The sequence below is a fragment of the Aotus nancymaae genome, unplaced genomic scaffold (genome assembly GCF_030222135.1).
Source record: "Aotus nancymaae isolate 86718 unplaced genomic scaffold, 86718_ANA_hifiasm-v0.15.2.pri h1tg000036l, whole genome shotgun sequence".
NCBI classification, from domain to species: domain Eukaryota; kingdom Metazoa; phylum Chordata; class Mammalia; order Primates; family Aotidae; genus Aotus; species Aotus nancymaae.
In genome coordinates this window covers 31,146,956-31,173,228 of record NW_026988450.1, presented here as the reverse complement: position 1 = coordinate 31,173,228, position 26,273 = coordinate 31,146,956, and the positions used below count along the sequence as shown (strand labels likewise).

Below are 26,273 nucleotides of genomic sequence, written 5' to 3'. Positions count from 1 at the left end.
AAAGAGCTTCTGCACAGCAAAGGAAATTATGAACAGAGTAAAATGACAACCTATAGAATGGAAGAAAATTTTGCAAACTATACATCCTAATATCCTGCATCTATAAGGAACTTAAATTTACAAGAAAGAAACAACTCCATTAAAAAGTGGGCAAAGGACATGAACAGACACTTCTCAAAAGAAGACATACATGCAGCCAAAAATTCATATGGAAAAAAGCCCAATATCACTGATTATTAGAGAAAGGCAAAGCAAAACCACAATGAGATACCATTTCACACCAGTCAAAATGGCTATTATTAAAAAGTAAAAAAAAACCCACCTCCCAAAAAAAGCTGATGCTGGCGAGGTTGTAGAGAAAAAGGAACACTTATAAACACTCTTGGTGGGTTTGTAAACTAGTTCAACCATTGTGGAAGATGGCATGGTAGCTTCCATTTGACTCAGCAAGCCCATTATTGGGTGTATACTCTAAGGAATATAAATCATTCTATTATAAAGACACATGTATGTGTATGTTTATTGCAGCATTATTCACAATAGCAAAGACATGGAATCAACCTAAATGCCCATCAATGATAGACTGAATAAAGAAAATGTGGTACATATATACCATGGAATACCATGCAGCCACAAAAAAGAGCAAGATCATGTCCTTTGCAGAAACATGGATGGCCCTGGAGGTCATTATCTTTAGCAAACTAACAGAGGAACAGAGAACCAAATACTGCATGTTCTCACTTATAAGTGGGAGCTAAATGATGAGAACACATCGATGCACAGAGGGGAACAAGACACACTGGAGCCTATCGGAGGGTGGAGGTTGAGAGGGAGCGGATCAAGAAAAATAACTAATGGGGACTAGGCTTAACCTGGGTGAGGAAATAATCTGCACAACAAACCCCCATGTCACATATTTACCTATATAACAAACCTGTACATTTACCTTGAACTTAAAATAAAAGTTGAAAAAAATGAATCTGTCACTCCTGGGAATTTTATAAAAATACGGTGCCACATTTTTACATTAGTACAAATTAGGATAACATCATGGTATGTTCACAAGTTTGAAATGAGTATATTGCAAATGTTTATTCACAAATTGAATAATAAAATATAATAAAATTATGTGCAGATTTTTAAAAATTGGCATTTTATGTTTGTTCAGTTTATTTACATTGTTAACAAATAATTTATGTAATTCTATTCATAATAATAGTTACCATTCACTGAATATTATGTGGTGCTGATATACATATATACATGCATGCATGTATATATGTATACATGCTCCTGGTCTTGGAGCAAGAATTAAGAAGTTTCTTCAAGTGTGATTTAGACACTGATGCTTTTAAAGCTCTTTATTTTGTTTCCAGAAAGTTTTAAGAAAAGTGATAAATTCATTATACACTATAACATTAAAATATATGCATATTTATATCTGTGTATATGTATACATATGTGTGTGTATGTATATATGTATGTATGTATAAATATATATATATATATATATTTTTTTTTTTTTTTTTTCTGAGACAGAATCTTGCTCTGTCACCCAGGCTGGAGTGCAGTGGTGCAATCCTATCTCACTGCAACCTCCACCTACCAAGTGAGTTCAAGTGATTCTCATGCCTCAGCTTCCTGAATAGCTGGGATTAAAGGCACCCACCACCATGCCCGGCTAATTTTTTTTTTTTTTAGTGGAGACGGGGTTTCACCATGTTGGCCAGGCTGGTCGGGAACTCCTGACTTCAAGTGATCCACCCACCTTGGCCTCCCAAAGTGCTGGGATTACAGACATGAGTCATCATGCCCAGCCAACATTAAAAATATCAATTGAACATTTGCACAATACTTTCCTAAATTATAGTAGAGCATTTACTGTATAATTATAGTTAAAGCTAAATGAAAACATGTATGATAAAATATAACATTTATTTTTATCACAACAGGTTTATGAAGTTTATAAAATCTACATATTTTCTCTCTTTCTGGGATATTTACTGCAGTTTGAAAATCCGGCGTTGTTGGTATCTCCTTTATTAAGTTTAGTAGCAGCCTTAATGCTTGCTAAGTGCCTTCAGGTAATTAGAATTGTCTTTTTATCGTTCTTATTTTGATTTTTTTTTTTTTTTTGAGATGGAGTCTCGCTCTGTTGCCCAGGCTGGAGTGCAGTGGCAAGATCTCAGCTCACTGCAACCTTTGCCTCCTGGGTTCAAGTGAGTCTCCTGCCTCAGCCTCCCAAGTAGCTGGGATTACAAGCATGTGTCACCACGCCTACCTAGTTTTTGTATTTAGTGGAGACGGGGTTTCACCGTGTTGGCCAGGCTAGTCTCGAACTCCTGACCTCAGGTGATCCGCCTGTCTCAGCCTCCTAAAGTGCTGAGATTACAGGCTTGAGCCACTGTGCTCAGCCATTCTTATGATTACTTTTTAAATTGTTAATTTTTTAACACCTCACTTTTTTGTTCATATGATTTTTTCTCCACAGCTGAATGTGAAGAAAGGAAGTTTTGTAGCTAAAATAATAAAAGTGATTAATTTTTACTTGGTGTGTACTCTGACAATAATATTGAATATTATAATGAAGGTAAGTAACTCTCTGAGATTCCTATAGTAAAACAAAATGAATAATAAAATATATTGGACTAACTTTTAATGAGAATAATGAGATAGCACAGTAATAGAGTTTGAACAGTATAATTTTGAGTTAACAATTGTAACTAGCATATTGGGTGAGAAAGTAGGATTCTGATTCTTTTCTGTATATAGTCAAAGAGAAAAAGGGAATGCATATTTTTCATTAAGTTAAAAATTTCATCATTACCTGGTTAACCTTAAGCAATATATGGAATAAAGTGAGACAAATGAAAAATGTTTAGAAGAGTGGGTGAGTTACTTGAGCCTAGTGGGATAAGGTTGAAACGTTCTTGATCACCTGAGGTCAGGCGTTCAAGACCAGCCTGACCAACATGGTGAAACCCATCTCTACTAAAAATACAAAAAAATTAGCTGGGCATAGTGGTGCATGCCTGTAATCTCAGCTACTTGGGAGGCTGAGGCAGGAGAATCGCTTGAACCTGGGAGGTGGAGGTTCCAGTGAGCGGATATATTGCCATTGCACTCCACCCTGGGCAACAAGAGTGAAACTCCATCTCAAAAAAAAAAAGAAAAGAAAAAACAAGAAAAGAAATGTTTTTACTATCCCTTTATAGTTGTAGTTTATGCTTCAGTATAAGGTTATGTGATTGATTTATGTCAGTCAATCTCCTTGCTTCATAGTCATACCATATATTATTTATTCATATTTTTGTTTTGTAGTCTTGCTATGTTTTCTGTCTCTAGTTTTGGGAGAAGCATGTGCAGTAAGCATAGCTAATGTTTCTTCGTTAACTGGTGTTTTTCTCTTCTAGATGTTTGTCCCACACAAAGAAAATGGGCACATGCTGAAATTCCTTGAAGTAAAATTTGGGCTAAATATGACTAAGTAAGTTTTGGATTAAGTAAGTTTACCTAAATCTATACCACTTAGACGATAAAGATAAAAAATACTCAATGGCCAGGCATGGTGACTCATATCTGTAATCCCAGAACTTTGGGAGGCTGAGGTGGGTGGATCATGACCATTTGAGTCCAGGAGTTTGAAGCCAGCCTGGGTTGTGGCAAAACCCCATCTCTACAAAAACAAACAAACAAAAAAATTTAGCTGGGTGTGGTGATCCACACCTGTGGTCCCAGCCATTCAGGTGCTGAGGTGGAAGGACCACCTGAGCCTGGGAGTGGGAGGTGGAGGCTGTAGTTAGCCAAGATTGTGCCACTGCACCCAAGCCTGGGCGACAGCGAGACTCTGTCTTTAAAAAAAAACAAAAAACACTTAGAATGTGTTTGCCACATTGTTAAACTTTAACATTTTGTTGTAAACGCAGTGATTTGAAGTAGACATTCTCAGTCCATCAGTGAGCATTTCTGAACATCACTCCATGTCTAACATCCTTCCCCACTGCTAGGGAGTCAGGATTGGAGCTTGGAGATGGATGAGAAATGAGGATGTAGATAAACATATATACAACCAGGAGTCTTGTTGATCATACTTAGGGTGGGAAAAATATTTATCCTGATTCATTACTGCTCAAAAGGTTTACATTTCAAATTTTATAATTTATCTTAATAAGTAGATATCTCTTTTTTAAATGGATCCTAGTTGAGTTACATTTGCCAATACAGAGTAGGTCTATCCAATAATAATATAATGTGAACCACTTATGTAATTGTAATTTTCTAGTAGCCATATTTAAAAAAATACAAAGAAACCAGTGAAATTAATTTTAATATATTTTCTCTAATATATAAAAATATTTTAACTTGTAAGCAGTGTAAAAACTATTAAGGAGATATTTTGTTTTTCAAATTCTTATTTTGCTTTTTCTTTGAAATCTGGAGTAGATTGTAAAGTATGTTTCAATTTGAATTGGCCGCATTTTAACTGTTTAATAACTGCATGTCTCTAATAGTTACCATATTCGACAATGCATTTGTAGAGGTTAGCCGGCTGAATTGTTTGTTGTCTTCTAGATAAAGATAGAAATGAAAATTCCCTAAAAACTATATTGGGCTTTAGAGATGGTTACATTACTTGGTAATAAAAAGCAGCAGTTTTATTAGAGCAGTTTTGGTGAGAGCACATGCTTCGTTTACTAATACAATACTATTATCTTTTCTTTTTTTTTTGAGACAGAGTCTCACTCTGTTACTAGGCTGGAGTACAGCGGTGCAATCTTGGCTTACTGCAACATCTGCCTCCTGGGTTCAAGCAATTCTCCTGCCTCAGCCTCTCGAGTAGCTGGGACTACAGGCACGTGCCACCATGTCCAGCTAATTTTTATATTTTTAGTGGAGACAGGGTTTCACCATGTTGGCCAGGATGGTCTTGATCTCTTGACCTCGTGATCTGATCCCCTCGGCCTCCCAAAGTGCTGCGATTACAGGCATGAGCCACCTCGCCCAGCTATTAGCTTCTTTTATAAAGGATAGTACCTTGCTGTTATAAGTAAATGAGTGTAGGAAATGTGTTTTTTCTTAGTTTTTACTGATATTAAAAAAATACTTCTGTGTTCAGTACTTTAAAACGTCTGTGAGTTTAATATTGTGCTTTTTGTCTTCTATAGGAATTTTACAATGAATTGGCTCCTCTGTCAAGAATTCCTGCAGGCACCATCTCAAGATTTTTTTCTACGATTGACACAGTCTTCTTTATTACCTTTCTATATTCTAGTGTTGATTATTTGTTTACTTTCTATGTTGCAAGTTATTTTTAGGAGGATTAAGTAAGTAACTATGAGAATCATATTCCTAACATACATTATGGAAACGTATAAAATACTTATTTTTAATATTTTTCCAATTTTTTATATTTGTTTTAGAGCTTCTAATTCCATTCTTTTTTTTTGACATAGAAAGTATCATTATAAGATGTGTTGACCAGGTGCAGTGGCTCATGCCTGTAATCCCAGCACTTTGGGAGGCCAAGGTGGGCAGATCACAAGTCAGGAGTTCGAGACCAGCCTGGCCAACATGGCAAAACCCTGTCTCTACTAAAAATAAAAAAATTAACTGGGCATGGTGGCATGCGCCTATAATCCCAGCTACTCAGGAGACTGAGGCAGGAGAATTGCTTGAACCCGGGATGCAGAAGTTGCAGTGGGCTGTGATCGTGGCACCACTGCACTCCAGCCTGGGCAACAGAGCAAGACTCCATCTCAAAAAAAAAGATATGTTAACCAGAAAAATTTAAACTTAGTTTTTATACATCTAAATAGGTAATGTCCAGATTTAATATAGTTAGAGACTTAATATATAACTGATATTTAAATAGTCAGTTAAACTTTTACAGACTGATTCACTAATTTATACAGATTTTTACTTAATATAAGAATAATTTCTTCTATTTAACTTAAATGAAGTTAGCAGTATAAGTAATTTCAAATTATTAAGTTTGAGGCCAGGTGCAGTGGCTCATGCCTATAATTCCAAAAATTTGAGAGGCTGACGCAGGAGGATTGCTTGAGGCCAGGAGTTCAAGACCAGCCTGGGCAACATAGTGAGACCCCCATCTCTTAAAAAAAAAAAAAAGAAAGAAAAGAAAGAAAAATCTACAAAGTTTGACTAGCCTTTGATGTTTTTATCATGTTTGAAAAGAGGTTGTGTATAATTTTTTTATTTTGAGAATTTAGTTACTCAAATTATGATTTAACTATATTAGCAATTGCTAGTTGAGTCATAATTGATCTTGGAAGAAGAAACTACAAATCTATTTTTTTTTTTTTTTGAGTTAGAGTCTTACTCTGTCGCTAGGCTACAGTGCAGTGGCACGATCTCGGCTCACTGCAATCTCTGCTTCCCTGGTTCAAGCGATTCTCCTGCCTCAGCCTCCTGAGTAGCTGGGACTATAGGCATGCACCACCACACCCAGCTAATTTTTGTATTTTTAGTACAGATGGGGTTTCATCATGTTGGTCAGGCTGGTCTTTAACTCCTGACCTCAAGTGAAATACCCACCTTGTCCTCCCAAAGTGCTGGGATTACAGGCATGAGTCACTGCGCCTAGCCCTTTTTTATTATTCTGAAAATTCATGTTTAGTCTTTATAGAGTTTGTTGTCTTCAGGTTCTAGAAGCCATTTGCAACAACTTAAGAGATATATGATAGGTATTTAACTACCAGAACATACTTTCAAATTTTAAGGATCACCTATATTTTTTGTTATGATGAAATATAAAATTTTAGGTATGTCCTTCAAAGATGATAAACAATGTATCTTTGGTTTTTCAAAAATATATTTTCAAAGTATTAAAAAATAGATTTTCTTTTTGTAGTGGTAAGTCCCTGAAGGAAACTGTTACTCTTGAAGATGGATGAATTGGAGAAAGACCAGAAATAATTTATCATGTAATTCACACTATTTTATTGGGTTCTCTTGCAATGGTTATAGAAGGGTAAGTGTACTTTATTTGATCCCTTTGTTTTTACAAAGATTGTCGGCCAAGCGAGGTAGCTTACGCCTGTAATCCCAGCACTTTGGGAGGCTAAGGCAGGCGGATCGCCTGAGGTCAGGAGTTTGAGACCAGCGTGACCAACATGGTGAGATTTCATCTCTTCTAAAAATACAAAAATTAGCTGGGTGTGGTGGCATGCGCCTGTGGTCCCAGCTACTGGGGAGGCTGAGGTGGCAGCATCTCTTGAACCTGGGAGGTCAGGGTTGCAATGAGCTGAAATTGTGCCTCTATACTCTAGCCTGAGCAACAGAGCAAGATCCTGTCTCAAAAAAAAAAAAAAAAAAGCCAAAAGAAAACAAAGATTGTCCTTTTTAATGGTAATAAGTAGATAAATCCAAGAATCTATTTATAAAACTTTATAAAAACTCAAAACCTATATACTTATAAACTTTCTTAATTTATCTGGAGTTTAGAAGGTGTTTATAGTACAATGAACTGACATTTACTTCTTCATTCATTTGTTAAAAAAGCTATTAGCTGGGCGAGGTGGCTTATGCCTGTAATCTAAGCAATTTGGAGGCCAAGGCAGGCAGATCACCTGAGGTCGGGAGTTCAGGACCAGCCTGACCAACATGGTGAAACCCTGTCTTAAAAAAAAAACTATTGAATTTATTCCAAGTTCTAGGTATTATGCTAGGTGCTGAAGGTACCTTGGTAAGCAATAGTAGAACACACAGTCTCTAACCTTATTTAACTTATGGCCTAATGGAGGTGACAGATGTTAATCATACAAAATTAAAATTACAACTTTGCTAAGTGAAGGAGAGGTACATGGTTCTGTGAGAACATAGAAAACAGAATTTGACTTAAAGAGGTCAGAAAGGTTTTCTAAGGAAAAAGTACCTGAGGCCTGAAGGGTAAGTAGGAGTGGACGAGGTGATAAAAGAGGCAAGAGGATTGCAGGTAGAGGGAATAGCTTATGCCCAGGCCTGGGCAGGAAGGATCATGGCGCATTGTTGGTGGAAGGAAGAGGAGCTCAGTATGGCTGAAGCACAGTGAGCACACGGTAGGCTTTGTTGAGGACGTTGGAGTTTTCCCTTTTATCCTTTACTTACCTCATTTCTTTTATTGTCTTTCAATGGCTAATGATAAGTTGTGTAATAATTGTTTAGGGAGTTTTAATCCTTGAAACATATCTTGCACTATTTATCTTTAAGTCTTGAGTTTTTAAACTTCCTTTGTTCCTCCTTCTATAGAAAATCATGCCCTCTTGTTAATAAACTTTATTAAAATGCATCCGCTCAGTAGAAGGTTTTAGTTTTTTTCATACAATTTTTTGGTTTTTTTCTTTTTGAGATGCAGGCTCACTCTGTCACCAGGCTGGAGTACATTAGTGTGATCTTGTGTCACTGCAACCTCTGCCTCCCACATTCCAACGATTCTCCTGCCTCAACCTCTCAAGTAGCTGGGACTACAGGCACATGCTACCATGCCCGGCTAATTTTTGTATTTTTTAATAGAGATGGGGTTTTACCATATTGGCCAGGCTGGTCTCAAACTCCTGACGGTGATCCACCTGCCTCAACCTCCCAAAGTGCTGGGATTACAGGCAGGAGCCACCACACCCAGCCTAGTTTTTTCATACTCTTTTAGTAATAGTGGGAGATATAAAAATATATATGATAGGATCCCCCTTCCTAGAAGCACACAGTCTAGGTGGGTAAATGCAGTTTTCAGAAATTCCTGAGACCATCCTTACTTCTGTCACCAGCTGCAAATTTAGGAGTCCCCCAAACCACCTTCAGTCTCAATAACTAACAAGGACTCACAGAACTTAGAAAAGTTATTATAGTCTCCTTTTGGCTCTCTGAGCAGCACCATGGCGGTTGGCAAGAACAAGTCCCTTACAAAAGCCAGCAAAAAGGGAGCAAAGAAGAAAGTAGTTGATCCATTTTCTAAGAAAGATTGGTATGATGTGAAAGCACTCGCTATGTTCAATATAAGAAATATTGGAAGGACGCTAGTCACCAGGACCCAAGGAACCAAAATTGCATCTGATGACCTCAAGGGTTGAGTGTTTCAAGTTAGTCTTTCTGATTTGCAGAATGATGAAGTTGCATTTAGGAAATTCAAGCTGATTACGCAAGATGTTCAGGGCAAAAACTGCCTGACTAACTTCCATGGCATGGATCTTACCCGTGACAAACTGTGTTCCATGGTCAAAAAATGGCAGACAATGATTGAAGCTCATGTTGATGTCAAGACTATCAGTGGTTACTTACTTCATCTGTTCTGTGTTGGTTTCACTAAAAAACGCAACAATCAGATAGGGAAGACCTCTTATGCTCAGCACCAACAGGTCCGCCAAATCTGGAAGAAGACGGTGGAAATCATGACCTGAGAGGTGCCCACAATGACTTGAAAGAAGTGGTCAATAAATTGATTCCAGACAGCATTGGAAAAGACACAGAAAAGTTTGCCAATCTATTTATCCTCTCCATGATGTCTTCGTTAGAAAAGTAAAAATGCTGAAGAAGCCCAAGTTTGAATTGGGAAAACTCATGGAGCTTCATGGTGAAGGCAGTAGTTCTGGAGAAGCCACTGGGGACGAGACAGGTGCTAGAGTTGAACGAGCTGATGGATATGAACCACCAGTCCAAGAATGTGTTTAAAGTTCAGACTTAGAATAGTGGCAAATAAAAAGTCTTATTTGTGGGAAAAAAAAAAAAAAAGAAAAGTTATTATAGTCAAGTTACAGTTTGTTACAGTGAAAGGATACATATTAAAATTAGCAGAGGAAAGAGACCCATAGGACAAGGTCCAGGAGATACCAAAGCGCAGAACTACCATTTGTTCTCTCCCAGTGGAATCGTGCAGATTCCCGATTTTCTCTCAGGAACGACGTGTGACAGTACACGCGGAGTACTGTCAATCAGGGAAGCTCAACCATGCTTTGTGTTTAGGGTTTGTATTGGGGCTCAGTCATCTATACATGATTGACCACCTGTGTGGCCGACCTTAGTCTTCAGCCCTTCAGAGGTTGAACTGATACCACATGGCCCAAGGCTCCCACCCAGGCAAACTTGGGTCCTTTGCTGCTTTTTTTGTTTTTTGTTTTGAGACAGAGTTTCGCTCTTGTTACCCAGGCTGGAGTGCAATGGCATGTTCTCGGCTCACCACAACCTCTGCTTCCTGGGTTCAGGCAATTCTCCTGCCTCAGCCTCCTGAGTAGCTGGGATTATAGGCATGCGCCACCATGCCCAGCTAATTTTTTGTATTTTCAGTAGAGACGAGGTTTCACCATGTTGATCAGGATGGTCTTGATCTCTTGACCTCATGATCCACCCGCCTCGGCCTCCCAAAGTGCTAGGATTACAGGCGTGAGCCACCGTGCCCGGCCCCGTTTGCTGTTTTATAAAACCACAGTGGTTTACATTTATACTCTGGCCCCAGATTCTTCCAGTCTCTTCTAAGTTTGACACCAGGGAATATATCATGAAAGAGTCTGGTTGTTCTCCTTAGTATTCATTACAAAAGTTGTCCCTTGAAATGTTATTTTTACTTGATAATCTGTACTAAGCACTGATACCTATTAATTTTTCTAAACTCTTCCTTTTCCATTTTTAGCAGTTAGCATCTCCTACAGAGATGGGCTCCGTTTGTTTTCTTTATAACCTACAACATAAAGTAATGTATTTTCTTCTAATACAAGTTAATTTTTTCTGTACACCTGGATTTCTAATCTTTTTGATTTAAAAGCTCAATTTTTAAATTTTTATTTTTAAAAAATCTTAAAAGTACTATATGCAGAGTATAACAATCCCCAATAATAGAAAAATAGAAGTAAAAAATAAAAATTGCTCCATTCTACCTTTCTACTCCTCAGAGATCACTACTGTTAGCAGTATCTTTCCATATTTTGTTTTTTGTTTTATTGTTTGTTTGCGATGGAGTCTCACTCTTGCCCAGGCTGAAGTGCAGTGTCGTGTTCTCAGCTCACTGCAACCTCTACCTCCTGAGTTCAAGCGATTCCCCTGCCTCAGCCTCTCCTGAGTGACTGGGATTACTGGCATGCACCACCACAACTGGCTAATTTTTTTGTATTTTTAGTAGAGATGGGGTTTTGCCATGTTGGCCAGTCTGGTCTCAAACTCCTGACCTCAGGTGATCTGCCCACCTCGGCCTCCCAAAGTGCTGGGTTTACAGGCGAGAGCCACCACACCAGCCAAATTTTTGTATTTTTAGTGGAGACAAGGTTTCACCTTATTGGCCAGGCTAGTCTCAAACTCCTGACCTCAAGTGATCTGCCCGTCTTAGCCTCCCAAAGTGCTGAGATTACAGGCGTGAGCCACTGCACCCAGCCTCAGGTGTTATTTTTCCTCGTGCCATATATCTACATTTAAAAAAATAAAAAGCAAAAATTAGGATAACACTGCAGATGAAGTTTTGCATTTTGCTTTTTTGTTTTTCAATAATCGTGTAATCAATACCTATTGAAGAACACAATTTTTTTTTTTTAATTTTCTTGCTATTAAAACAAAATGCTGTAGTTAAAACCCTTGTGTGTGGCCAGGCATGGTGGCCCATACCTGTAATCCCAGCACTTCGGGAGGCTGCGGTGGGTGGATCACTTAATGTCAGGAGTTTGCGACCAGCCTGGCCAACGTGGTGAAACCCCATCTCTACTAAAAATACAGATATTAGCTGGTATGATGGCACATGCCTGTAATCCTAGCTATTTGGGAGGCTGAGGCAGGAGAATCGCTTGAACCTGGGAGTTGAGATTACAGTGAGCCAAGATCACGCTGCTGTATTCTAGCCTGGGCGACAGCAAGACTCTGCTTCAAGAAAAAGAAAAGCTTGTATATATACCTTTATACTCTTATGCTAATATATTTGTAGGCTACATTACTAGAAATGGCATTGCCTATCTTAGAGTTTTTTGGGTTTTTTTAAGAGAGAGTCTTGCTCTGTCGCCCAGGCCCTGGAGTACAGTGGTGTGATCTCGGCTCACTGCAACTTCTGCCTCCCAGGCTTAGGTGATCCTCCTGCCTCAGCCTCCCAAGTAGCTGGGACCACAGACATGTGTCACTATGCCTGGCTAATTTTTGTAGTTTTGGTTTCACTGTATTGCCCAGCTGGTCCTAAACGCCTGGCTTCAAGCGATCTACCTGCCTCAGCCTCCCAAAGTGTTAGGATTACAGGCAATCCCAGTCCACCAAATTGCCTTCTGAAATGCTCTAACAGCTTATACTCTCTCCAAAAATACAATTTTGCTGCATCCTCATCAGTATTAATGCTTTTATTTTATCCTCATTTGTTCCCAAGTCTCCTTGATTTTTAAAAAACTGGATAACAATCTGTTGCTGAAAATCAGAGGCTAAGCTTTTTTACTGTTCCTTAACATTTTGGTATTTTTGTGGGTGGTAGGAAAGAGCTCAGAGAAGAAAAATTAGATAATAATGATATTCACAGGATGTCTCATATATGACTCCTTTTGTGTTTTCTAGCTTGAAGTACATCTGGATTCCTTATGTGTGCATGTTAGCAGCATTTGGTGTATGTTCTCCTGAACTTTGGATGACACTTTTCAAGTGGCTTCAATTAAGAACTGTACACCCAATATTGTTGGTGAGTTATTATTTTGTGTTAAGTATTTGTTTCTCTTCTAATTATATAAAATCAAATGCTAATAAATGAAAACTATTAAAATAACATGACTAAATTACATTATGACTTACAAGAGGAAAAACTGATCCCGTGCGAAACATTTTTAAAAGTAATTTCTGGGCGGGGCACAGTGGCTCATGCCTGTAATCCCAGTACTTTGGGAGGCAGAAGTGGGTGGATCACTGGAGGCCAGGAGTTTGAGACCAGCCTGGCCAACATGGTAAAACCCTGTCTCTACTTAAAATATATATATTAAAAAAATAGCTGGGTGTAGTGGTGCATGCCTGTAGTCCCAGCTACGCAAGAGGCTGAGAATCAAGAATCACTTGAATCAAGCCTGTAATCCCAGCACTTTGGGAGGCTGAGGTGGGTGGATCACGAGGTCAAGAGATCGAGACCATCCTGGTCAACATGGTGAAACCCCGTCTCTACTAATACAAAAAATTAGCTGGACATGGTGGCGCGTGCCTGTAGTCCCAGCTACTCAGGAGGCTGAGGCAGGAGAATTGCCTGAACCCAGGAGGCGGAGGTTGCGGTGAGCCGAGATCGTGCCATTGCACTCCAGCCTGGGTAACGAGCGAAACTCTGTCTCAAAAAAAAAAAAAAGAATCACTTGAACCCAAGAGTCGGAGGTTGCAGTGAGCTGAAATCATACCACTACAATCCAGCCTGGGCAACAGAGCAAGACTCTGTCTCAAAAAAAATAAAAAATTATGATGATCAAAGTAATGCATTTCAATGCATACAACTTAACAAAAAAAGGTAAAAATATAAGTGAATCAGTAATGTGGGAGATCATCAAGAATTAATTTTTAAAATATCTTGGTTTGATTTAGAGCTATGGTATATTTTCTATGTGAATGGAACATTCTGCCTGCTAGGTGTTTGGAATACAAAGATAATAGCATAGTTAATTTCATCAAGTGGATTATAATCTCTGGGTATAAAAACAGATAATAAGAATTTGGCCCTCTCTCTGCTGCTCCCTCCCCTTCCACTTTCTCCAGCTTGCCTGCTCTTCCTTCTGTTCCTGTCCTGTCTCCTAAAAAACAAAAAGAAGTTTTCATAGGGTGCTATTAGAACATAGAGAAGGGCTACTTAATTCTTTTTGTTCTTGTTGTTGGGGGGATTCAGATAATGCTTTCCAATCTGAGATTGAAAAGATATTTCGTTATTAGGCAAATAAAGGTGAAAGAAAGGATATTCGTGGTAGCAGGAATAGCCACAGAGGTAGGCAAAGAATATGATGTAATCAAAGGGACTGGGGGAAAAAAGCACAATATATTTCGTTTTTCTTGGTGCATAAAGTGTGAGGTAGGTAGCGGTGGTCAAGAAATGAGACTGGAGAAGTGAAGGAAGGTGAGGCCATGGAGGCCCTGATTGTCATGCTGCAGAGCTGCCTCTCATGCTGTCGGCAAGGGGAAGGCATTGGGACGTGTATGCCTCATGGAAAGTGAGAGAGTCAGACTTTCATACTTTACTCTTACAATTCTGTGAAGGATAGTCCTACGAGAAAGACTTCAGTCACAGAGGAGGCCAGAGTGGATAAGTAATTGAAGCTTCAATTTATTGAATGCTCACTATGTCAGGTACTGTTTGAAGCATTTCACGTGCTATTCAATCCTAGATTTTCTCTGTTTTATAAAAGAAAGCAAGGCTTTTTTTTTTTTTTTTTTTTTTTTTTGAGACGGAGTTTCGCTCTTGATACCCAGGCTGGAGCGCAATGGCGCGATCTCGGCTCACCGCAATCTCGGCTTCCTGGGTTCAGGCAATTCTCCTGCCTCAGCCTCCTGAGTAGCTGGGATTACAGGCACGCGCCACTGTGCCCAGCTAATTTTTTTGTATTAGTAGAGACGGGGTTTCACCATGTTGACCAGGATGGTCTCGATCTCTTGACCTCGTGATCCACCCGCCTCGGCCTCCCAAAGTGCTGGGATTACAGGCTTGAGCCACAGCGCCCGGCCGAAAGCAAGGCTTTAATTGGTTAAATAACTTGCTTGAGATTATCGAGCTTATAAGTATGGAAACCAGGATTCATGCCCAGGATTTTCTTTTCTCTTTTTTTTTTGAGACAGAGTCTCACTGTTTCTCCCAGGCTGGAGTGCAGTGGCATAGTCATGGTTCACTGCAAACTTAAACAACTGCCCTTAAGCAATCCTCCTGCCACATCCTCCCAAGTAGTTGGGACTTCAGGCACACGCCACCATGCCTAATTTAATTGTGTTTTAACTATTTTTTAGAGACAGGGTCTCACTATATTGCCCAATCTGGTCTCAAACTGGACTCAAGCAATCCTCCCACCTTGGCCCTTTAAATTCTGGGATTATGGGTTTGAACGACCACACACAGCCACACCCAGGTTTATCTGACTGCAAAGCCCATTCAATTAATACTATGCCAGATTGGAATGAAAAAAGTAGTTAGAATATCAGTAAGTCTCACTGATTGATTAAGTATGGGCAAATGAGGAAGAGGGAGATACCTTGGATGTTTCCTAGGTTTCTGGTTGGTATGACTGTGGATCATAGGGTCACTAAAAGACATGGGACAATAGGAAGAACAGGTTTTATTTTAGCAGGAAGATGATACATTATCTTTAATAATAGACATATGTTTTGCCAATCTTATTTCTAGGAGAATTTATGAATTCTTATTTTAAAAGACTAGTGTACTGATATATATTAGCTATTTTTCTTGTGTTAATTCATTGTCTTTTTTGTTGTTAGCTTTTCATATGGTAATGTGCTATCCTTTGTAAGATCTGTATAACATAAATTTCTGGCAAATTTTTCAAATATTGACTTGCTAGTTGAAATATTATGAGCATTACCTTTTTAATGTTCTGCCTTAAATTTTTATAGTAATGCTTATGTCTCACTTTACTTACAACTTAGTATCTTTAGAACTCTTTATTTTTCACCCATCTCATTCTGTGAACTAGGTTCTATGTTCACTTCAGTTTCTTTGAAATTTGTATAACTATAGAGATATATGATTGGTCATAGAGTCAGTGTGTATTCTGACATGTATTTATCTGTAATACTTTTTGCTTTAATATTTTAGGCTCTTATTCTGAGCATGGTTGTGCCCACTATAATAGGTCTCAGCTTATGGAAAGAGGTAAAAGAAAGTTAGACTTTTATATTAATAAAATGTATATTATCTACAAAGGTAGTGATAAATCTATATGTGTGGGTAGAAAACATGTTGAGGTACTATCCTAACAAAATAAAATGTAATATTCTTAGTCATGCTTAATTTTTTTGTCATTAGGAACATTGTAGAAGAGCTAAAACATTTCTAGAATGCCACCTGATGCAATTTTCTGTAGTCTAATGCTAGTGTTAATTCAGTCTATAATTGGCAAAGGAAATTGCTGAGTAAATAGGAATTAATATTTTGGTATTGGTAAAGTTTTAATAACTAAAGTTTTAGTAACTAAAACTTTATCATCTGTAAAATGATATAAATTCTGCAAATTATTGGACCTGAAAATGTATGTATGTATGTATGTATTTAGTATGTGTGTGCCTGAAAGATATAACTGATGACCAATTTATCATTGTTTGATAAGGATAAAATTATTTATTGAGTCAAAACCGTGAATTAACCATAAAATAGATGATTTGGATTGAGAAAAATAAGCAGGCTATTGAAGGAAAGCAAAGAGATCCATCATGACATTTTTTCCATGTGAACAGTGTTGTAATATCATTTGCCTTAAGTTAGTCTGTTAGTCTTTTGAAATACTGTGGAACAGTTTTAAACTTTCTAATTACTGACATACACCTTTTGGGGATTTTTTTTTTTTTTTGCATTTTAGTTTTTTCCAAGATTAATGACAGAATTAATGGAACTACAGGAATTCTATGACCCAGACACAGTGGAACTTATGACCTGGATAAAGTAAGGATTGAAGTTCCCAAGACTATTGTTAAGCTGTTAATCACTGCATGCTATCTACTGAATTCAGGGGAAATAATAAATGAATAGAATACTTTAATAATAATACCAAATTTTTCTCATAAAACTCAAGAGTTTTGGGGATATTTAGGTTTTGGTTGGACTTTGTGATTCTAATTTTCTGCTCATCTCCACGGGCTTGAAAATACAGAATTGGTCAATATGAGATTTGAAATTCCCATTGTCAAACACTTAGAAATACGGGATAAAAAAGAACAGGTATCGTTTTATTTAGGTAGTCAAGAGGATGCTTATTTTGCCCTGTGTTAGAGGTGAATTAGCAATGGATTACTAGTCTTGATAACCAGGGGTTTTAGATTTTAATGCCCACACAGGACAGGAGATGTGATCTTAGGCTTATGGAAGCAGGGAATTGGAATTGAGAACTCCCCCAACACACACATATGTAACTGAGGGACCCTCAAAAAGCTACACTGGCAGTGAAAGGATAGAATAGAAAAATACCACATTAGTGAAAGGGTGGAATAGTAAAATACCCAGTGGTAAGAGAAAGAAGATAAGAAAGCATGTCTCTCTTACATTCATCTCTTGGTCAAAAAAAACTCCCTTCTCAATTTATAGCAATGGATCTGAATTTATGTGAGTTTATAGTTTGAAATTATACTTGTCTAATATAATTTGAAATTATATTTGTCTAAGAAATCTCAAATTAAGAAATTAGCCTTAAAAGTAGTTTGGGGTTGGTCTGGAATGGCTGACACAACCTCAACCCATGTTATACAGGATTCCATAAGTAAAGTTTCATGCAGGTAAGCTCTGAAATTTTAAAACACATAAGCAGTTCAATACATCTTGTGATAAATAGCAGAAATAGACCTCTAGCTATTTCTCATAATAAAATTTGTGTCATTTAGGATTTGCTATATAACAGAGTGCCACAAAACTTAGTGGCTTACAAACAATAAGCATTTGTTATTCCACACCATCTTGAGAATTAGCAGAGTTGGGGTGCTGGGGAGGAATATTTGGGTCCGAGCCAGTTCCACTGGGACTGGATAGTCTGGCATGGCCTCTGTCACAAGTCTAAGGTTGGCTAAGTGTCAGCTGGGGGATCAAATTGACTTGGGCCTCTGTGTCTTATCATCTAGCAGGTTAGCTTGGGCTTATTCACAAGGTGGTATTCGTAGACTTCCCAAGAGCAGCAAGAGAGGGCAAATCTCAGTATCAAGCATGTTTTAAGTCACTGCTTATCTGGTGCTTACTGTTGTCCTATTGGCCAAAGCAAGTCACATGATTAAGACCAGTTCCTTCCAAGAACATGACCATAGGGAAAGGAATCATTGTGGCTGTTTTTGTAACCAGTCTGTTCCATGGATGGATACTATGAAATAACTACATTGAAATTTATTAAAGACATAAAAGAAGATAAGAAAACATGAAAAAATGTTGAAATACTCTCAAAAAAGACCAGAAAAATATGGGAGAAAAGACAAAAAGTGTTTCTAGAAATTTAAAATAGGTTTATAGAAATAAGAATAGGTTTAGTATAATGTCTTGTTACTATAACATACCTTCTATTTTATAAAAATAGTTTTCTTTAGATCACCCTTGGCCGGGCGTGGCGGCTCACGCCTATAATCCCAGCACTTTGGGAGGCCGAGGCGGGTGGATCACGAGGTCAAGAGATCGAGACCATCCTGGTCAACATGGTGAAACCCCGTCTCTACTAAAAAATACAAAAATTAGCTGGGCATGGTGGTGCACGCCTGTAGTCCCAGCTACTCAGGAGGCTGAGGCAGGAGAATTGCTTGAACCCCGGAGGCGGAGGTTGTGGTGAGCCGAGATCATGCCTTTGCACTCTAGCCTGGGTAACAAGAGCGAAACTCCATCTCAAAAAAAAAAAAAAAAAAAAAAAGATCACCGTTAACTATTGCCCATTAATACTTTTTGTGAATTCTTTTTGCTGTTGTGGAACACTGCCTTGTGTTGTCATTAACAAAAGAGGAAGTTACATCTCTGTATGATTTGCCACATATTTTCAAAGACAACAAAGGCCCAAACAATTACATACTGAACATGTACGTTACCGTCATACAATTACTGTGTTTTATATCTGTTTCCTTACTATTGAGGAGAGTGGCCATATGCCGTTTCTTTATTTCAATAGCCTGGCACTATCTCTAGCACATAGAGGTGGGCGCATAATGTTAAATGCAGACAGTGAATAAATAAGTGAATGTATTAGATCAGCCCTTTGGGACCTGCTTGTAGGTTTCCTACCTTGCAAATAGCATCTGTCTGGGACTTTGAATAATGATTCAGAGTAGAGAAGTCCTACATGTGTCTGGAGACAGACACATGGCTAAAGACAGAGAAGGAGCAGGAGGAGAGATGGATTTGGAAGGAGATGGGTTGTAGGTAGTTAATATTTGCAAAAGATGAAGTTGAGAATTCACAGTATCACCACTGAACGAGCCACCTTATCTAAAATAATATATTCTTGTTTCTATCCCCTTACTCTTCAGTGTTTTTAATCATATTATTATCACCCAATATATATGTTTACTGCTTATTGTCTTCCCCCTGCTCCCTCTTTTTAGAAAAGTTTCTGTATTTTCAGCACAAGTGCCTGGTACATAAGTGCCCAATTTTTTTTAATGAATCCATAAATGAAATGAAAACTGGCATTGAAACTTAAATGTATAAACATTGTAAGTTGTCTGGTATTTCAGAGTTGATAAAGATCAATGATCTAAATAGTATACTTACCTTTTCAGTGTGTAAATCTTTATGATTCTTTGCAGAAGGCAAGCTCCGGTTGCAGCTGTGTTTGCAGGGAGTCCACAGTTAATGGGTGCGATTAAATTGTGCACTGGATGGATGGTGACAAGTTTGCCTCTTTACAATGATGATGATCTTCTCAAGAGAAATGAAAATGTAAGACATTTTGAATTCTACATTTGGATCTGTTTTCCAGCACTTTGTATTTTAGCATAGTCTGCAGTATACATATGCTTCTATGTAGCTAGGAAAGTCCAAACAATTTTAGAAGAGTTCATTAACTTCCATTTTAAAAAACCTGTATAATTAATACATCCAACTAAGAGGAGACCCAAGATTAAAATATTAAGCTCTTTGTTTTATGTACAGTATTGATATATTTCTAGGAAAAATACTTAATTTTCCACAAGGTATCAAGGGACCAATGTGTAATACTTCACCCAGGTGGAGTACAGTGGTGCAGTGTCAGCTCACTGCAACCTCTGCTTCCTGGGTTCAAGTGATTCTCCTACCTCAGCCTCCTGAGTAGCTAGGATTACAAGCGTGCACCACCACGGCCGGCTAACATTCTTTTAATTCACCCAGGCTGGAGTACAGTGGCACAATCTCGGCTCACTATAACCTCCACTACCTAGGTTCAAGCAATTCTCCTGCCTCTGTCCCCTGAGTAACTGGGATTACAGGCGTGCGCCACCACAGCCAGCTAAGATTCTTGTAAAAATATTGTTCTCAATTAAATTTTTGAAAGAAGACTGCCAATTAATGTCTTGGTACTGTACAGTTTTTCTCAGCTGAAGTTCTAATATGGCTTTTTTTTTTTTTTATTGCATTTTAGGTTTTGGGGTACATGTGAATAACATGCAAGGTTGTTGCACAGGTGCACACGTGGCAGTATGATTTGCTGCCTCCCTCCCCTTCACCTATATCTGGCATTTCTCCCCATGCTATCCCTCCCCAACTCCCCACCCCCCCCACTATCCCCCCTCCCCCCCAACAGACCCCCGTGTATAGTGCTCCCCTCCCTGTGTCCATGTGTTCTCCTTGTTCAACACCCGCCTATGAGTGAGAACATATGGTGTTTGATTTTGTGTTCTTGTGTCAGTTTGCTGAGAATGATGTTTTCCAGGTTCATCCATGTCCCTACGAAGGATGTGAACTCCTCCTTTTTAATGGCTGCATAATATTCCATGGTGTATATGTGCCACATTTTTCCTGTCCAGTCTATCATCGATGGGCATTTGGGCTGGTTCCAGGTCTTTGCTATTGTAAACTGTGCTGCAATGAACATTCGTGTGCATGTGTCCTTATAGTAGAACGATTTATAATCCTTTGGATATATGCCCAGTAATGGGATTGCTGGGTCAAATGGAATTTCTATTTCTAGGTCCTTGAGGAATCGCCACACTGTTTTCCACAGTGGTTGAACTAATTTACACTCCCACCAACAGTGTAAAAGTGTTCCTATTTCTCCACATCCTCTCCAGCATCTGTTTTCTCCAGATTTTTTAATGATCGCCATTCTAACTGGCGTGAGATGGTATCTCAATGTAGTTTTGATTTGCATTTCTCTAATGACCAGTGATGATGAGCATTTTTTCATATGTTTGTTGGCCTCATGTATGTCTTCTTTTGTAAAGCATCTGTTCATATCCTTCGCCCATTTTTGAATGGGCTTGTTTGTTTTTTTCTTGTAAATCTTTTTTAGTTCATTGTAATTTACAAATTTATTTTTTAATAAATGGACTGTTGACTCAGTGTAACATTAGAATGATATCTAATTACGGTTTAGATAATATATTATTTTGAATGTTTGTATGGATTTAAATGGTGACTTCATACCTGAAAGCAATGATCAACCGAACCTGAGTTCCCAATATTCTGTTTTTCCATTTTAGAGAATTCCGTAAGTTTTTAAGCATATTCTAAGTTAAGGAAGAAATACAGCAATATAGAAATTAAGAAAGCAGACTCAGGAATTAGAGTACCTGAACCCAAATGCTAGCTCTGCTGTGTGTTAGCTTTGTGACCCTGAGCAAGTTACTAAATCTGGAAATCAGGTGAGAAACATAGTTCTCACCTTCTACTTATGAGAATTAAATGAGATTATGTACAATGCCTGAAACATAGTAAAATTTTAAAGTTAGCTATTATGTTATTATTCGGTACTATTAAGTTGTAGTTGCATGCACACACATACCCATGGACACACACAAGATACAAGAAGAGTGAAAAGGCAGGAACAATCAAACAATTCTACCTATAAAAATCTAAGAAGTTATCCTAAAAGGCAGTCCCTTGATCTGGGCTTTGAAGGATGATTAGAAACTTGTTTGGAAAAGAAATATATATTATTCCAGACTGAAAAAGTAATATGAACCAAGGAATTTGTAGCCTTGAAACTAGAAAATACAATGAGGCCAAATTCTGACAGACCTGGAATGTCATGCTGAAAAATTTAGACTTATCCTTGAGGCAGTTAAGAGACAATGACTTTTAGTAAGCCTGGCAGTGGAATGGTTAGAACTGCTTTGGAGAGTTAATTATGGTCATGGCAGAAAGAACAGATTGAAGCAGGCAGGGGAGAGATCAAAGATGGGGAGATCTACCTGAGAATGATTTCCTTGAGAGACAGCAGCCATCTCTGATACAGTATTTGCTGTGCTTCCAAAAGATAGAGTTGCTTAGGCAGAGTATAGAGAGCATATGCCTGAATTTTATTTTGTGTGGTTATAAAACAGCAAACTCTGACTTTGTTTTCTTTTGATTGGTCTTTTTCTAATATGGAATTTCAGAATTAGTTGTAATTAGGTCAGAATTCTAGTTAGGTTCTAATTAAATTTTAAACACTTTAGAGTTTTATGTAACTTGTCTATGAGAATAGTAACCACAGTTTTTCTCTGTGGTATATAGTACATAGCAGGTGTGAATACATTTATTGTTAAACTAAAATCTAAACTGAATTTCATAAATGAGACTGTGTCATTTATTATTTTTTATTATTATTATTATTTTTTGGAGACAATCTCACTCTGTCACCCAGGCTAGAGTGCAGTGGTGCAATCTCGGCTTACCGCAACCTCAGCCTCCCAGGTTCAAACAATTCTCCCACCTCAGCCTCCCAAGTAGCCTGGACTATAGGTGCACACTGCCATGCCTGGCTAATTTTTTTTTATTTTAGTAGAGATGGAGTTTCACCATATGACCAAGGCTGGTCTTGAACTCCTAAGCTCAGGCAATCCAACCACCTCGGCCTCCCAAAGTGCTAGTATTACAGGTGTGAGCCACCACGCCTGACTCCTTCCTTTCCTGCCTCCCTCCCTCCCTTCCTTCCCTCTTTCTCTCTCTCTCTCTTTCTTATATTTTTTTCTTTTTCTCTCTGTCTCCCCCCCTCTTTCTTTCTTTTCTTTTTTCTTTTCTTTCAATGGAGTCTCACTCTGATATGGTATGGATTTAAATGGTAACTTCATGTCGGAAAGCAGTGATCGACTGAACCTGAGTTCCCAATATTCTGTTTTTCAATTTTCCAGAATTTCATAAAGGCTGGAGTGCAGTGGCATGATCTCTGGCTCACTGCAACCTCCATCTCTCAGGTTTAAGCGACTCTCCTTCCTCAGACTCCCAAGTAGCTGAGACTACCAGTACGTGCCACCACACCTGGCTAATTTTTGTATTTTTAGTAGAGATGGGGTTTTGCCATGTTGGCCAGGCTGGTCTCGAACTCCTGACCTCAAGTGATCTGCCTGCCTGGGCCTCCCAAAGGGCTAGGATTACAGGTGTGAGCCACTGCACCTGGCCAACCATATTATTTAAATTAGATGGAGTCTCTAATTCATAATATGTGGCTAATCTTTGTATAATCCCCTGGGCCAGTGATTTAACCTGGGACAATTATCCCGCCAGGGGACATTTGGCAATGTCTGGAGACATTTTTGGTTGTTGCAATGTCATAACAGGTCAGGAGGGGTTCTATGGGCATCTTGTGGGTAGAGACCAGGGTTGCTGATCTACATTGCAGAGAACAGCCTCCCTCCTGTCCCAACGCAAAGAATTATGTGACCTAAAATGTGAATGGTGCCAAGGTTGAGAAACTGTGCTCTAGGCTATCAATAATGTTATTGCAATTGCATAGAAGTGTTTTTTTTTAATGCCCCAACAGTATATTTTAATTTCTTAACACTTAAAAATAAATAAAATTGTAAGTAACTATCAATAGATATAGGCTGGATAGGATAGAACCATTCCCATTGAAACTTAGCTCGTGTAGTGAAATGATGAAATGAGGGAGATACTTCCTCTTGGTGTATCAGCCTTCTGTGTGCCACAGAATGTTGAGGGTGGGTATTCCTAGCATGTCAGTGGACATGGGAACTGAAGGTACTAGATAGGCAGCAACGGTGACAGGTAGGAGGCAGCTACTGGGTGTTCTGCAAATAGATTGGAATCTTACTCATTCTAGATTTCAAATCTTAGTATTTTCAGGCCAAATTGTATATGATACTTGGGCCTAATATTTGAGATTTTATTATTTTTTGAAGGATAACAAGAGTTGATCCAATATTAACATTTCAGAAAAACTGAAAAGCCTTATTATCTAATAAGATCCAGAGCTTATTATCTAAGAAGTTCAGCAGAATTATAGTAAAAAGCACCAAATAATCAAGACATGAGTTTTGATAAATATATATGTGAATATTTATAAAATATCTTTATTTTTCATAATACTCAGTACTGAGAACATAGTATATGCTTGAGGTATAGTTTCAATTTACAGAAGTTTTAAATGTCCTTTAAAATTTATTTTAATTATATTCTTTCAGAACTACCAAATCTATTCAAAGCGATCTGCTGAGGATATTTATAAAATACTGACATCTTACAAAGCTAATTACCTAATTGTAGAGGATGCTATCTGCAATGAGGTGGGAACCATGAGAGGCTGTAGGGTTAACGATTTATTAGACATTGCAAATGGCCACGTAAGTAACCATTTGGAAATTTTTTTTTTTTTGGAAAATGACTTTATTTAAACTTGTAATCTTTAAACTTTATTTTTGGAACTTAACTAAGAATATAGCTGACTTATGTAATGGGGAGAGCTTATTAAAAGTAGTTTGAAGTATTTTTTCAACATACAAAAGAAAAGCTGGGCATTTTTGCAAAAAAAAAAAAATAATATAATAATAATAATATCAATACCTGAATTCCTTATTCATTGCTTGTACTTACGCAGGTTTCAACTCTCATAAAAGATGGCATAATTTGATTTGATGATGATTTTATTTTATTATAATAATCTAAAGAGCAACTGGTTATCTTGTTATATTTTGGAATTTTTTTGTAATTTGATTCATATCTATCTAGAAAAACTGCATACTAAATTAACACAGACCCTATTATCCACAGAAAAACATGGGTCTTAAAAGCCATGTTAGTTGTTAGGACTTAGCTGTATCTTAATTTCTGCATTGATTTCAGCTATTTTACCAAGCTGTCTTTTCCACAAGTAGACCGAAGAGTGACATGTGTGTGTGTGTGTGTGTGTGTGTGTGTGTGTTCCCTCTCCCCCTGCCATGGCCTTCCAGTGAAGGCAGTTTGTATATCTGAGACTTAGTGTTGGCTGGAATGAATTCTTGACTCCTGAGAAAGCTGGGGGTGAGGGATCATAGGAAAAGTTTAGTAAGTCATTGTAAGTGGTAATGTATATACTATTCAGGTTGCAGCCAAGATTTTTTCTGTCTTTTCCTAAATAATCATAGCTGTTTATCTTATCCAAGATTAGTTTGGAGGTAAGAAATTAGTTTTTGTGATTTCCACCTTTCTTTTCTTGATGACCCCTTAATCTTGTAATATAAACTTACTCTGTTTTGTGCTTCATGCATTTTGAATTTCACTGTTGGTACTTAGTGGCTGTGATCTTTGGTTTATTGTTGACAAAATGGAATTGTATGAAGCCTTGATACAGTTTCAGTAATTGCTACTATATTACTATCTGCTGTCTGGAGCCTTTCTGTTCTGCTCTGGCTACCCACCTTTCTGCTCTGTTTTGAGGATCAGCTTACTTCTCTTTTCACGTCATGCCTGGCACGGACGTAAGCTAATCTATCCTTTTAAAGTTGGCAATCTGGCATCTTTCATAGGCATTAAAATATTACCTAATTTTTTTTTTTTTATAAAAACTCCTTCAAGCTAACTAAGCTATCTTAGTGAACGTCATTTGGTAAAAGTGTAAAGGTCTGCAATAAGTCACAGAAGTTTCCTTGCTTACTCAATAATTGTGAGTCAATTCTACACAAGACAGGAGTTTGAATATATTTGGGAATATAATATGTCCATTTCTCAGCCTCGGTAGGTTTCATGATAAGGTTCTTCACAGCAATGATAATGGATTATGGAAACATTGTGTTCTAAATTTTAGGATTAAATCTTTTAAAAGAAATCTTTTAAAAAACATTTTATACTGATTTCTCAATGTCAATGGGAAGTTCAGGAGTATAGTGGGCATGGTGACTCACTTATGAAGAGGCTTCTATTTGCTAACAGTGAGATGTTGTATAGACAATGTTTATCAGTAATGTGTTGTTTCATATAAATACAGTCATTTGTACATTGATTGCATTTCTGCTATGTTTAATAAGCTTTTTAATATGTTTGATATCTTTTAATAGATGGTTTGTGAAGAAGGTGACAAGCTAACCTACTCAAAATACGGGCGATTTTGTCATGAGGTCAAAATTAACTATTCTCCATATGTGAATTATTTTACTAGAGTATACTGGAATAGATCCTACTTTGTATATGAAATCAACACTGTGATATCCTTCCAGTCTTGAAAAATAACAGAGCCTTCATTTCAAAGACTACCTGAAGTAAAATGCAGTTTTCTTCTACCTAGTCAGTGTCTTTTGCA

The 26,273-nt window shown here is 37.9% G+C and overlaps 2 pseudogenes; both read left to right on the top strand.

Moving 5' to 3' along the window:
• Nucleotides 1–1,955: 1,955 nt before the first annotated feature.
• On the top strand, nucleotides 1,956–26,273 carry LOC135277965 (probable C-mannosyltransferase DPY19L4; annotated as a pseudogene).
• Nucleotides 8,871–9,663, top strand: LOC105707129 (small ribosomal subunit protein eS1-like; annotated as a pseudogene).